This window comes from Coptis chinensis, chromosome 5, assembly GCF_015680905.1.
Source record: "Coptis chinensis isolate HL-2020 chromosome 5, ASM1568090v1, whole genome shotgun sequence".
Taxonomy (NCBI): Eukaryota; Viridiplantae; Streptophyta; class Magnoliopsida; order Ranunculales; family Ranunculaceae; genus Coptis; species Coptis chinensis.
Window position 1 is genome coordinate 82,425,057 of NC_141460.1, and position 15,254 is coordinate 82,440,310.

The 15,254-nt window shown below is 39.0% G+C and overlaps 1 pseudogene; it reads left to right on the plus strand.

Annotated features, from left to right (window-relative positions):
* Nucleotides 1-1,986: 1,986 nt before the first annotated feature.
* Nucleotides 1,987-13,767, plus strand: LOC147499341 (uncharacterized; annotated as a pseudogene).
* The last annotated feature ends 1,487 nt before the right edge of the window (nt 13,768-15,254 follow it).

Genomic DNA, 15,254 nt, shown 5'->3' on the forward strand with positions numbered 1-15,254 from the left:
TTTTCAGTGGACTGATGCATGATTGACTTTAGGATGTATTGATCTATAACCTAAATTCCTTTTTCTGTCAGAGTTTATTTTTCTGTCAGAATAAGATGGTGAGGATTTAGGTCACAACTACTACCCGCATTGAGCATCCATAATCATAATTCCCTCCACATATCTCCAAAGTAAGATAGCTTAAAGCAGCTAGTATTAATGCAAGTGAAGAAAGTAAGGCAACCACATAAAGGTCGATGTTTCTGCTTAACACAAATTTAGAATTATAGCTAAAACCGTAAAAGTAACAAAAATCCAGGAATTAATCCAGGAGCTTAAATACCATTGTCTAGAGGATCCTGAAGATTTGATTTTTACTGAAAACATTTGATATGATGGAGTGGATATGATGTAAAAAAAGTTGAAGAATTTTGCTTTCATGTTGAAATTGTTTTGCAAAAAAAGAAGTTTGATGCAGTGGAAGTTGACAACCAGAAGTCTAAACATGATTTTGTGTCAAGAATGTTTATGATCAATTTCTAGATCAGGCGAGGATTTCGCATTGATAGCATGTGGTGAGATTGGGGTGAGAGACCATGTGTGGGTTCGGAAGTGGCAGCAAAAAGTAAAAGTGGAGATCGAAAGAGATTCAAGATGGTGAGGATTAATTGTTCATTAATAGAAGTCAAATAAAGAGAGAGAGATACCGTGAGAAATAAAAGTGGAGAGAGAGTGTGTGGGGTCGGTTTAGGAGAATAAGGAGAGAGAGAGGAGAGAGGACGTGAGAGTAAAAGTAGAGAGAGAGTTTGGGGTCCTATGGGAGAAAAAAAAATAGAGAGAGAATAAAGAAAGGATTGGTCACGTGTAGGGGTGTGTTTCGGCCGGATAATCGGATTAGGACCATGCCGATCTAATCTGATTTGTTCAGAATGCTATTATTTTTTCCGAAATTGGAAATTCGGAAAATTCGAAAATTGGATTTTTTCAGATGGAATTCGGATTTTTTGGATGAAATTCATAAATTTCCAAAAATAAGGAAATCCTGATATTCAGTGTAGGTACTCTAGTTTGTTTGATTTGTATTCTATATTCTATAATATAATCTTATAAAGATTAAAAGCAAGAGTTGGGCTTACATAATCCACAATATGGGCCAACAAGTGTGGGCTTAGATTACATGAAATCCACTATATCATAAGTTTGAGTTTACTAAGTGTGAAAATTTGGAAATGATCAAATTTGGCACTATCGGATATAAATCGGAATTATCGGATCGGATATTTTCAGATCGGGAAAATCGGATTTTAAAATAGCATCCGATGCCAATCTGAAATTAAATCGGATATTCGACAATCGGAACAGATATATTGGTGCCTAATCTGAATATTTTTCGAATCGGGAAAATTTGGAATTTCGGGAAAAAGTGGCACCCCTAGTCACGTGATTATCTTTAGTCCGGATTTTGTTCAATACGGGAAGTCTTGACCAGCCGTTTACCACACTTTTTATACCATACTTTATATCATGCCCACAACTTTACGTATAACGATAATTATAACATAATTTTTTGTGGATGTGTTCAACTAACCATGAAGATCACCTCTACAAAATTTTAACTCATTTGATAATGTTTAACTATGTCAAAAGATAATTGCAAAATCAAAAAATCTGAGCCGTTTAAAAAAAATCAAAATTGAGAATGATTTTTAACTAGATTAGAGATTTCTAAATGAAACGAATTTTTGTGAAGATGTTATCAATGGTTAGTAGATCATATCCACAAATTATTAACATTTAACTCATCTTGTAAGGAGGTGTGATATAAACTATGATATAAAAATATGGTAAACACGGACTGTTAAGTTACATACTTGGAGCGGACTCAAACTCAAAAGGAAACTCATATTTCTAATTTAGTATTTCGTATTCTTTCATTAAATATAATTAAATTAGTCCCACAAATATATTTAGGTGACCCCTCTTAATTTATTAATTCTCTCTCTCTCCATTTTATCTCCCCACCGACCCCACACAGCACACACTCTCTATTTTTCACACGCTCTTTCCTCACTCTCTCTCCAAAAGTAATTCCGCTCTCCATATTTGACTTTAATTAATCAACTTTTTCTCACGCCCTCTCTCCTACCTATCTCTCTCTCCAATTTGTACAAATGAATCACTCAAGTGTTGAAGTCTGTGTTTAGTTCTGAATGTGAAAATTTTGCAATGTGTTTTTGCAGTGGCATAAAGCTGATGAAGGCTCAACTACATATCGGTTATCAATGTCTGAATTTGGTGACAACAGTTTTGCAGTTTGCAGTTGGTAGTTGGGAACACAAGGAAGTGGTTAGGCACGACAGGTAGATGAAGCTTTCAATCCAAGTCTTCTAGCGATCAGTTAATACAAGTAAAAGAACAAGTGAAAGAGTCTCCAGACGTTAGACAACAAGTGTGACAGCTCAGCAGACAGTTGTAACAAATTCTGTTTCATCCTGTAACTAATAACCAAATGATTGATGTATAAATAGAAGATCAACATTGTATTAATAAATGAAATGAAATAATATTCTCTCTCTCTTGAATCTTGAACAACATTTATCATGGTATTATAGCATTCACCGATTGGTGTTTGATCCATCCTCAAAACTTAATTCTTCAAAATCAATTGATCTTTTAGATCTTTGTGTTCTTCTTTTACAAATCTCTGTGTTCTTCATCCACAAATCATAATCAAATCTAGGGTTTCATCAAATGACTAGAACCAATCAAACATTACAACCTTCAACACAGTCGTCAATGGCGATCATTAATGAAGAACCAGTTCAAGATTCAATACCAGTTAATAATGTAGCTGTTGCTCAAATTCCAGCTACACAATCGGGTTTAATGGCTGCTGCTCAAAATACAGCCTTCTTACAACATCAAGTTGTAAATGATTCAACAATGAATCAAATTCATCAAGTGATTTCAGATTCACATCAAAATCAACATCAATCTTCAATGTTTAATGGTGCAAGCTCTTCAAATATGTTTTATAATGGGGGATTACATCAATCTACAGCTTATGGGATGAATCCTCATATCTCAAACACTGCTCTTCCTCAACAGTCAGCTATTCATGGAGGTTTTTCTCAGAATCAGTCTTTCAACAATTATGCCAGTCTTTATCCTCAATTACCAATGGCGGCACCACCACAACATTTTTCTATCTCAGTTCCGAATATTTCTCATATGGTACCCCTTAAACTTACACGAGAAAATTACTTACTATGGCGGTTTTGTTTTTATCCTGTTTTCAATACGTATGATCTGAATGGTTTCATAGATGGTACTGAACCATGTCCTCCTAAGTATGTTCTTGATGTTAGTGGTAATCAAACCACTCAAATCAGTCCATTTTTTACATCTTGGATGAAAAATGATCAAATGTTAATGATTTGGATTAACTCCACTCTTAGTGAGGAAATACTGCCATATGTAATTGATCTTCCTACTTCAAGAGCTCTGTGGAATGCATTGGAAACAAGGTTTGCTACATTGTCATGATCCCATGTGCTTCAATTGAAAAAGTCAGCTGCAAGATGTTAAGAAATAAGGGTCTACAATGGCTGAATATCTTCACAAACTGAAGTGCATTACTGATGCTTTAGCTGCTTCTGGAGCTATAGTTGATGAAGGAGATCTAGTGTTTCATACCTTAAAAGGTTTACCTAAAGAATATGCTGCCTTATGTACTTCAATAAGAGTAAGATCTAGACATGATCCTGTCTCTATTGAGGAACTACACAGTCTTGCTCTAAGTGAAGAACTCTCAATTGAACAATTTAACAAGTCTTCAGCACATTCAGAACAACTACATCAAGCTTTTTATGCTGACAGTTGTAGTAACTCTGGAAGAGGAAATTACAATTCTAACCGAGGAAATAACAGAGGAAATTCAAGAGGAAATTATAGAGGAAGAGGAAATAACAGTTACAATGGTGGAAGAGGATACAGTAACAACTCTGGATATAATAACTCTGGTTCCAATGACTACAATAATGATGGTTCCAATGGCTACAACAATGCTGGTTCATAAACCTTTAGACCTCAATGTCAAATATGTAGTAAATTTGGTCATGTTGCTATAGATTGTCACAATAGAATGAATTATTCTTATATGGGCAAAATTCCTCCTACCAAGCTAGCGTTGCTTGCCAACCTATAGGATGATGGTTCTAACAATACATCTACTTCGTCCTATGCTCCCAAAGAATCAATGTGGTATGATGATACTGGAGCAACAAACCACCTTACATCTGATCTCTCAAACTTATCTCTTCACTCAGATTACAAGGGCTCAGACAAAATCACAGTTGGCAATGGTCAAGGTTTGCCTATTCTACACACTAGTTCATCTTGTTTACATCCTTTCAATTCCACACATAAGTTTCAAATGAAAAAAATTCTACATGTACCTAACATCACACACAATCTTTTGAGTGTCCATAAATTTGTCACCGATAATCAATGTGTTCTGATTTTTACTCCTCATGATTTTTATGTAAAGGACATTGCCTCGGGGAGGATCCTTTTTCAAGGACCAACTGAACATGGTCTTTATCCCATTCATCTTATTTCATCTACTCACACCAGACCACATGCTTTTCTCTCCACTGCTTTTGTTTCTACCAAGGCACCTGCTTCAACTTGGCATTCAAGACTAGGTCACCCTGATCAAGCAGTAATGGCTCATCTTGCTCATAATAAAAGTGTTGCAGTACAAGGCTCATCAACCATTTCTTTTTGTCATGATTTTGCTTTAGGCAAAAGTACTAGATTGTCTTTTAGTTCTTCTACTTGTAAATCAATAAATCCTTTACAATTGTTGCATATTGACCTTTGGGGTCCCTCTCCTATTTTGTCAGTACATGGATATGTTGGAGTTATCCCTCACATGAGGAAGAACCGAACCGACGTAAACGCAAATTCACGCCCAGAAGCGGCGCAAGGCGCTTGAGCTCCAAGAACATGCATCATTCCAATACAAGGCCAGAGAAGAACCATATTTTTCAAGTACCCGCGAATTTGGTTTTGGAGATAAAACCAAAAATCAAGGTTTTGGAAAACCTAAGCTATGAGAACCAAACAAGTCGGAAGGATTGGAATCCGCACTAAAACAAAAGAGATAACCTTTTCTGAGATACAACCCTCAGAAAGAGATAAAGTGATCTAGTAAGGTGAGAGAAAGGAGAGATTGTAATCTTCCTTCCCATTTTATTAAGAAGGCTCTTGTGGAAGTAGGCATCATTGGCGAACCCGGTAAATCTTTGTGTTGTGGTTTGTTGTTTAACCGCTTTACATTATTATTTGTTGTTGATAGTTGTTTTAGCGAGTTGGGCATGTTAGTATAGGTAGTTTGTGATATTTGAGATTTATCTAGAGTTGAAGTGTGTTCATACAAGTTATCGTGTAGTGGGAACCGATTGGTATTGGTGTAATCCCCAACAAGTGGTATCGAGCCTTGGTTAGAATAGCTTAGGGTGTTATCCGAATCTTGGTCGGAAGGTGTTTTGATTTAAATCGAGAGAAGATTTGAGGTTAAATAACTTTAGAGATGGATCATTCCGTGAACACTCATTGATGATGAGTCGAATAGGAAGAACTACACCATCCGGAAAGCCAAGATGGAAGACTTGCTTTTATCGCAAGGACTTGGCACTTCCCATTGAGAATGAGGAGTAAAACCGAGAAAATCATTGGAAAAGCTCTGTAGCCGATTGGATACATTCGATAATGGATTGACGACATTGTCTTTCACCATGTAGCCAAGAGACTACGACCCGGTCCCATGGAAGAAACTCGAAGACCTTTATGAGATTTTTTGGAAACAAAGTGCTAGTCGTTAAGAAGTTTGCGCATTAACGCAGTACCAAGAAGGTTCTTCAATGTCCGAGCATCTTAATGAAGTCTGTAATATCATCAATCGATGCATTTGATGAAGATCAATTTGGGAGACGGTTGAGGCTTTGTTTCTATTAGGCTCTCTACCCAAAGTTGGGAGACATTATATTTCTACATGGAGCGTTTTAAGGATGGAATTGTTACCATGGAGATGGCTACCACGCCTTTGTTGAATGAGGAGACTAGAAGGAGTGCAAAAGCGCTCTTCTAACTCGCAGGTCCTTTTCACGAGAAACGGGGAGAGGTGAATAAAACCATCTCGCTCTAGAGGTGATGACGTAAGTAAATCTAGGGGTGAAGCTAGAACTCCTAAGCGCAGAGAGGCAATGTTACTATTTGCCACCAAAAGGCCACTTTCGGATATGAGAGTAAACAATCGAAGAGGGATGAGAAGAATAACCGTGTACATGAAGACATGGTGCGAGAAACGGAAACACAAAAGCAGATACTACCGCACTAGTCGTCGGCGACCAAGTGGGAATCAGGTCGTCAGGGTGGTGTGTCGTCCTCGAGTACCTCATGTCGATATCTGAGTGGGTGATAGATCTGGAGCATCCTATGCGTGGGATTCTTCACTACCTACCATTGTGGTGAATATGGTGAAGTGAGGATGGGTAAATGATGGCCTCAAGATTATAGGCATTGGAGATGTTCATGTAGAAACCAATGTCGGCTACACCTTGACACTCAAGGATGTAAGACATGTCCCCGACATACGGTTAAGTTGGTTAAATTTCTACCGGGAAATTAGATGATGATGGCTTTGTAAACTCGTTTGGTAGCGGGGTATGGAAACCGAAAGCAGAGGTTCCATTGAAGCGGCGGAGGAAAGAAAACTTGCTCTCTTTACAAAACACGTGCTAGTTTGTGTAAAGCGAAGTTTAACGCGCGTAAGAAGAAGCTTCATCCGAACCGTGGCACAAGAGACCGCGGTCACACGGGCATAAAAGGGATGGAAGTTCTTGCTAAGCAAAAGGCCATGCCGGACATTAAAGGTACACATTTAAGTACATGTACTCATTGTTTGGTAGGAAAGCAACACGGTGTCTTTCCAAAGATTCCGTCTCACGAAAAGGACACCGCCCTCGAACTAGTGCAATACGCACTTATGTGGTCCTATGAGAGTGAAGTCCCACGTGGAGCCAGCTTTTTGACATTCATTGATGATCGTCCAAGAAAGATATGGGTCTATAGTCGAAGACCAAGGATGAAGTACTTGGCGTGTTTGAGAAATTCCACAAATGGTGGAAAGAGACCAGGGAAGTTGTTGAAGTGTATTCGCCGGATAATGGGGGTGAGTACATTGGGCCATTTGAAGAGTATTGCAGAGTCATGGGATTCGCCATGAAAGGAACCGTTCCCAAGACACCGCATTGAGAATGGAATAAGAGAATGAACCGCACTATCATTGAGAGGATAAGATGCATGCTATCTCACTCTAAGCTACCTAGAAGCTCTTGGGTAGAAGCAATGCGCATAGTGATGCATGTGATCAACCTTTGTCACCAAAGAAAGCCTCCGAATAGTGATTATCCGGAGAGAGTATGGTCAGCGAGATGTTGATTATGGATACTTGAGGGTATTTGGGTGCGGGGCATTTGTGCATATTCCGAAGGATGAGAGATCCAAGCTTGATGACAAAGCCAAGCAAAGGCATTTTTCGGTTATGGAGATGAAAAGTTTGGTTACAAACTCTATGATCCGATTAACAAGAAGGTAATCCAAGTCGAGATGTTGTGTTCCGGAAGACCAAACCATAGCAGACTTTGAGGAGGGTGAGAATTACAAGCTTTCACCAATGATCTTGTTGATTCGTAACCGAAATTCCTACCGTGGAACGCGTATAAGGCATTGAGAATGCAGAGAACCATGAGTTTGAAGCTCATGATGAGAATCCTATTGCTTCATGATGGGATAGAACCTATTGGTATAGAAGATGTTGAGATGAGATGCATGAACCACCACCGAGCAAAGCGAAGTGCATCCTCCCGAGGCACCGCCAGATGGGGCAAGGAGGTCCGACAGAGAGACTAGCTTCAACCGGTATCCACCACATAACGCATCGCGCTACTATCGGATGGTGGAGAACCTATGTACTATCAAGAGGCACTTGAAGGTACGCACAAAGAAAAGTGGTTGAAGGCCATGCATGACGAGATGGATTCTTTGCATAAGAATCACACTTATGAAGTTAGTTGAGAAACCCACGGGGAGAAAAGTTCTCAAGAATAAGTGGATATACAAAGTCAAGCATGAGAGAACAATCCTTTCGCCTTTGTTGTGAAAGGATTCGGTCAAAGGAAAGGGATTGACTTTGATGAGATTTTTCTCCCGTGAGTGAAGATGACTTCTATCCGGGTGGTATTGGGTATGGCCGCAAGTATGAACCTAGAGGTTGAGCGGCTAGATGTTAAGGCGGCTTTTTTCTTCATGGAGACCTTGAAGAAGATGTCTACATGGAGCCGAGGAGGGGTTTGAGGTCAAAGGCAAGGAGCACCTAGTATGCAAGCCGATAAAAGAGCTTGTATGGGTTGAAGCAAGCACCGAGACGGTGGTACATAAAGTTTGACTCCTTTATGGTGAAGCAAGGATACAAGAAGTCCGCTAGATCATTGGCGCGTTTGTTCGAGATTTCCGGATGGAGATTTCATCAGGCTATTCTTGGTATGTGGATGATATGTTGATAGTTGGCCCAAACATCAACAAGATATCCAAGTCAAGAAAGACTTGAGTAAGTCCTTTGAGATGAAGGATTTGGGTCAAGCAAAACAGATACTTGGGATGCGGATCACCGCGATGTGAAAAGAGTGGAAAGTTGTGGCTTTTCAAGAAAGCTACATTGAAAGGTGTTGAAGAGATTCAACATGGATCGCCGCCGATCGGTTTGTCCGCTTTGGCCAGTTCGCATGACCAAAGAGATGTGTCCTAAGGGTGAGCATGAGCGAGTCGGATGGAAAAGATTCCTTATGCATCATCGATGGGCAAACTAGACCGGACATCAAAGCGATTTGGTCAAAATCATTGGGAAGGTGTTAAGTGGATATTGAGATATCTCAAAGGCACTTCAAATCATGTTTGTGTTTTGGTGGAAGTAAGCCCTTACTTGAAGGCTACACCGATGCGGCACATGGCGGTGATGTTGACTCGATGAAGTCCACCTCCGGTTATCCGGTTACTTTGCGGGGGGGCGGTTTCTTGGCAATCTAAGTTGCAAAAGTGTGTTGCCCTCTCCACTGAAGTTTGAGTATATTGCAGCCACCGAAAGTGTTGCAAAGAGTTGCTATGGATGAAGAGGTTCTTGACTAACTAGGGCTAAAGCGTAAAGCGGTTTGTAGTTCTATGTGACGGTCGGGCGCCATCCACTTCGAGCAAGAATGAAGTTTTCATTCTAGATCCAAGCACATACACGATGCGTTATCATTGGATTAGAGAAGTACTCAAGACAAGCATTTGTGTATCGAGAAGATCCATACCGACAAGAACGGGTCGGATATGATGACCAAAGTCTTACCGAAAGGTAAGTTTGATGTTTGTTGTGCTACGAATGGCAAAAGACACCTCCTCCGCTGATTTGGCAATTGCATGGAGGTAGCCCCTTTTTGGGAGGGGAGATTGTGGAGTTATCCCTCACATGAGGAGAGAAACCGAACCGGACGTAAAACGGGCAAACTTCGACATTGAAGCATTCAAGACTAGGAAAGCGGCCCCGGCGCCGAGCTCCAAGAACATGGCTCATCTTCAAAGGGGCCAGGTGTCCAGTCTTCAGCGACGACTGGGCCAGAGTGAGCAGCGCCAGGCCAGCATATTTTCGTGGGCCCTTGCTACAGTACCCGCGAATTTGGTTTTTGGAGATAAAACCAAAAATCAAGGTTTTGGAAAACCTAAGCTAACAGAACCAAACAAGTCAGAAGGATTGGAATCCAGACTAAAACAAAAGAGAGATAACCTTTACAGAGATACAACCCTGTAAAGAGATAAGAGTGATCTAGTAAGGTGAGAGACTGTAAAGGAGAGATTGTAATCTTCCTTCCCATTTTATTAAGAAGCTCTTGTGGAAGTAGGCATCATTGGCGAACTTGTAAATCTTTGTGTTGTGGGTTTGTTGTTTAATCGCTTTTACATTATTATTTGTTGTTGATAGTTGTTTAGCGAGTTGGGCATGTTAGTATAGGTAGTTTGTGATATTTGAGATTTATCTAGAGTTGAAGTGTGTTCATACAAGTTATCTGTGTAGTGGGGAACCGATTGGTATTGGTGTAATCCCCAACAGGATATAGGTTTTATGCAAGCATTGTTGATGATTTTACAAAATATTGTTGGATATTTCATTTGTCTCAAAAAGCTGATTTTGAAAGTGTCTTCTACTCCTTTAAATCTCTTGTTGAAAATACTTTGAACTTCAAAATCAAATGCTTAAAAATTGATGGTAGGGTTGAGTTTACGAGCACCTCATTGAAAAACTTTCTGTCTCATCATGGTATTGCTCATCAGTTTTCTTGTCCACATACACCTGAACAAAATGGTGTAGTGGAAAGAAAACATAGGCATATTCTTGATACCTCAAGAACCCTCATTTCTCAGTCTCACTTACCTCCCAAATATTGGCCTGACATTTTCTTAACTGCAGTATATCTTATAAATAGACTTCCTTCAAAATTCTTAAATCATATTTCTCCTTGGGAAAAATTATATCATTCACCACCCAATTACTCTGTGTTAAAATCTTTTGGCTGCAGATGCTACCCTTGGTTACAGCCCTATACTTCAAACAAACTGGAGTTAAGATCAAAATCATGTACTTTCATAGGTTATAGTCTGCATCATAAAGGCTATAAATGTCTTGATAATACAACTGGTAAAGTATATATCTCAAGACATGTTGTGTTTAATGAAAATGAGGTTCCCTTTAAAAATACTCTTTCCTCTAATTCTATTAATTCTTTCTTATCATCTGATTTCTGTACACCTTCCTCATTTGATGAATTGAGTCAAATCCTTCCTTCAAATTCTCATAATCATCAACACAATGATCATCATCCATCTGAGTCACACACCTATCATTTCTGACATCTTTACTTTAGCACGTCAACCATCAAACATTTCTTACTCTTCTGACATTTCTCATCCTATGCAAACAAGGTCAAAGAGTGGCATTTTCAAACCAAAAACTCTAATCTCTACAAAACATCCTATTTCTCATGCTTTGTATACATCCCTTTTGTCTGCACCAACAACTCTAACTTGCTATTCTCAAGCTATAAAAGATTCTAACTGGAGGGCTGCAATGGACAGCGAGTATAATGCCTTGATAAAAAATGGTACATGGGAGTTAGTACCATTTTCTCCACTTTACAATCTTGTGGATAACAAGTGGGTCTTTCGATTGAAACAAAAGGCTGATGGTTCTATAGATAAGCACAACGCTAGATTGGTTGCAAAAGGTTATCACCAAAAGAGTGGATTAGATTATGATGAAACCTTTAGTCCTGTTGCTAAACCAGCAACAATTAAGATCATTTTATCTCTCGCTGTGAACTTCAATTGGGATATTCGTCAGTTGGATGTTTCAAATGCTTTCTTACATGGTCATCTCAAAGAACAAGTGTTCATGACTCAACCTAAAGGATTTGTGGATCCGCAGAAACCTACTCATGTTTGCAGATTATTAAAATCCTTATATGGTTTAAAACAAGCCCCTAGGGCTTGGTACAAGGAGTTGTATCAAGCTCTTCTCTCTATTGGGTTTGTTTCTTCTAATGCAGATCACTCCTTGTTCATAAAGAAAGAAGATCAGTCAATCACCTATGTCCTTGTCTATGTTGATGATATATTGATTACAGGGAGCTCAGTCAAGGGTTATCAACATATCATAACTCAGTTAAGTACAATATTTTCCATGAAGGATTTGGGTTCTATAAATTACTTTATTGGACTTGAAGCTAAAAGAAGTGCAAATGGATTATTTCTATCTCAGTCCAAGTATATCTTTGATATTCTGTCCAAGGCTAACATGGTTAATGCTAAACCATGCTCTACTCCAATTCCAACTACATGCAAGTTAGACAATTATACTGGAGCTCTTCTGGATGATCCTACTGCTTACAAATCCATTGTTGGAGGTCTTCAGTACTTAAACTTGGACAAAACCAGAAATCTCATTTGCTATAAATATGGTCTGTCAGTTTATGCACCAACCTAGACAACCACATTTGGCTGCAGAAAAGCGAATTCTCAGATATCTTAAAGGTACTATAACTCATGGCATCTGGTTCGAGAAAAGTTCCTTATGTTTTAATGCTTATTATGATGCTGACTGGGCAGGGTGTCCAATTGATAGAAGGTTTATTTTAGGGTTTTGTATCTTTTTTGGTTCTAATCCTATTTCTTGGTCTGCTAAGAAGCAGCATACGGTTGCACGTTCTTCAACTGAGGCTGAGTATAGAGCTCTCGCTCATACTGCAGCAGAACTATATTGGCTCTGTATCTTACTCAAGGATCTTCACATTCCATTATCTCAATGTCCAATGATCTACTGTGATAATATAAGCGCAATTTCTTTAGCCAGCAGTCCAGTTTTTCATGCTCGAACTAAGCATGTGGAAATTGACTACCACTATATCAGGGAGCTAGTTATCAACAAGGCTATTAGTGTATAATATTTGTCAACAAAAGATCAAATAGATGATATCTTTACAAAAGGTTTGTCAGTTCAGAGATTTGAATTTCTTTTGTCCAAGCTCTAAGTTCAGCAGAATAGATCAGTCAATACAAGTAAAAGAACAAGTGAAATAGTCTCTAGACATCAGACAACAAGTGTGACAACTCAGCAGATAGTTGTAACAAATTCTGTTTCATCCTATAACTAACCAAATGATTGATGTATAAATAGAAGATCAACATTGTATTAATAAATGAAATGAAATAATATTCTCTCTCTCTTGTATCTTGAACAACATTTATCAAGGGCTGCTGGTGAGAGTGCATGTACAGCCCTTGTTGCTGTCATTGTCGATTGGTTCCAGGCCAATCAAGATCTAATGCCCATCAGGTGCCAGTTTGACAGTCTTATCAGGGAAGGCTCACTTTAGTGGAGAAATCTCTGTGGTAATGAAATCTACAGGACACGGTTTCCTGACAAACACTTTGACCTTGATATAGTGCTCCAGGCCAAGATCCGGCCACTCACTGTTGCTCCTGAAAAGTCCTTCATTGGGTTCTTCCATCCAGATGGAATGGAAGAGGGGGGTTTTGATTTTCTTCATGGTGCAATGTCATTTGATGGCATCTGTGACGAGATCAGTCGCACCATGTCAAACTGCCCCAGCAATGGTAGCCCACAAATATACATTGTCACTTGGAACAACCATTTTTTCGTCCTGAAGGTTGATCTAGAAGCCTATTATATCATTGACACTGGGTGAGAGGCTATATGAAGGGTGCAACCAAGCTTACATCCTCAAATTCGATAGGGAGACAACCATCTGTAGACTGCCCAGTGAAACACAATTGTTAGAAGGGAAAACTGCTGCAGATCATAAGACTGTAGCAGTTGCAGAGGGCAGGAATGGGCAGGTCCAGCAGAGCAACAACCTAAAAGAAACGCCAGTAACAATGCAGCCGGTAGCCAAGCCAGAGGAATTGGGAAAAATAGAGGGGGAAGAAGAGGTAGTGTGTAGAGGGAAGGAATCATGTAAGGAGTATATCAAAAAAATTCTGGCTGCTATCCCTATTAGAGAATTGCAGGTTGATATTAAGAAGGGGCTGATGGACTCCACACCTCTTCATCATCGATTTCAAATCGAATTTCATTACACCAATTTGAACTGTCAAAAACTTATGTCATAAATAGTGGAACAAGACAAGCAGTATGTGAACTTCCCTTGGTTGGAAACTTGGAATCAAATCCTTTAGCATGCAAACATGTATCGTGAACTAGCTGAAGGTAATTAAAATGATAAGTTTACAAATAACATAGAAACACCTCAATTCACATACCAAAAAACAATACTAATTCAAACTACGGACTCCATTTAAATTACCGAAGAAAAATGCCACCAGTTCACTATTTTCACACTTGATTCTCACACAATCATGGTCCACTCAAGGCAAACGTTCAACTTATGTAGAGATTGACGAGTTACCACCACCATCTGCTGGACTCGAAGTGCTAGTTGAACCTGCAATAGCCAATATTAACCTCAATACAAATTAAAAATAAAAGAGTACGTATTAAATAAAAATAATAATCAATCGAACATTACCAATCAACTTTGGACAGTTTCTTTTGTCATGTGATTGCCCGATAAGTCCACATCCATTACAACGCCTTGCTTGAACCTGTGTCTTCTCTTTTCCCCCTTGCAATCTATGTTTCCCACTCCCCTTTGCTTTAGCTGGATTCGGCTCATTCAAAGTCACATGTCGAGGCATTTTTTCCTTCTGAGAAATTCCAACTCCTTTAGTAGCCAGCACTTCTTTAATCATTTCATGTACCACTTTCAAATGTTGCTCATATATTTCACTTGCCTCTTCACAAGCTACAGCGTCATCAAGTACCCTTGAAGTAAGATGAGATAATTTTGTGTACCTCAACAACATAAGGTCGTTACTACTTTCTTTCACCTCTTTCCCACCATCTGCTATTATTTCTTCCAATTTTATATCTTTCCTCCATCTACTCAATGTATAAGCATCCGACAAGTAAGCAATTTGACTAACTTTCAAGTAAACCAAAATGTGTCTACAAGAAATTCCTTCAAATTCAAATTTTTTTGCAGCTACAAGTAGCAAAATTTAGAGCCTTATCATATACAACTTTCCGCGGTCTAAAATATCTTGCACTTGGCCTTTTCACCATGTAGACAACCTGTTTTTCATCATCTACTAAACTGTCAATCAAGTACTCTAAACTCTCCCACAACTCATTCTGAAATTTTAAAAATATAGACAAGGTATATATATCTGCCATCTGCTTCTCCATAGAAATTGGGGTTTTCATCACGGGACGCTCATTGCTATCAACATGATCAGCTTGCAATTCTTTATGACGTTGCTATTCAAGTGCATGATTAAATCGCGTAACAAATTCATTTAAAGAATTTTCTCTAGAGACATACCTCTTGAAAAATGCATATGAACTTTCCGCTCTTTGACTACTTGACATGCCGGTAGCGAAAATGTGTTTCACAAATGACAGAACCTACCTATAACGCATACCATACAATGCAGCTAACCAAGTGTTATCTTTTAGTTCGCTTTTCCCTATTGTATCTTGCCACATTGCCTCAAACTTTTCCCCAGACTCGGTTTTCCAAATGCAATTTTGAAACACA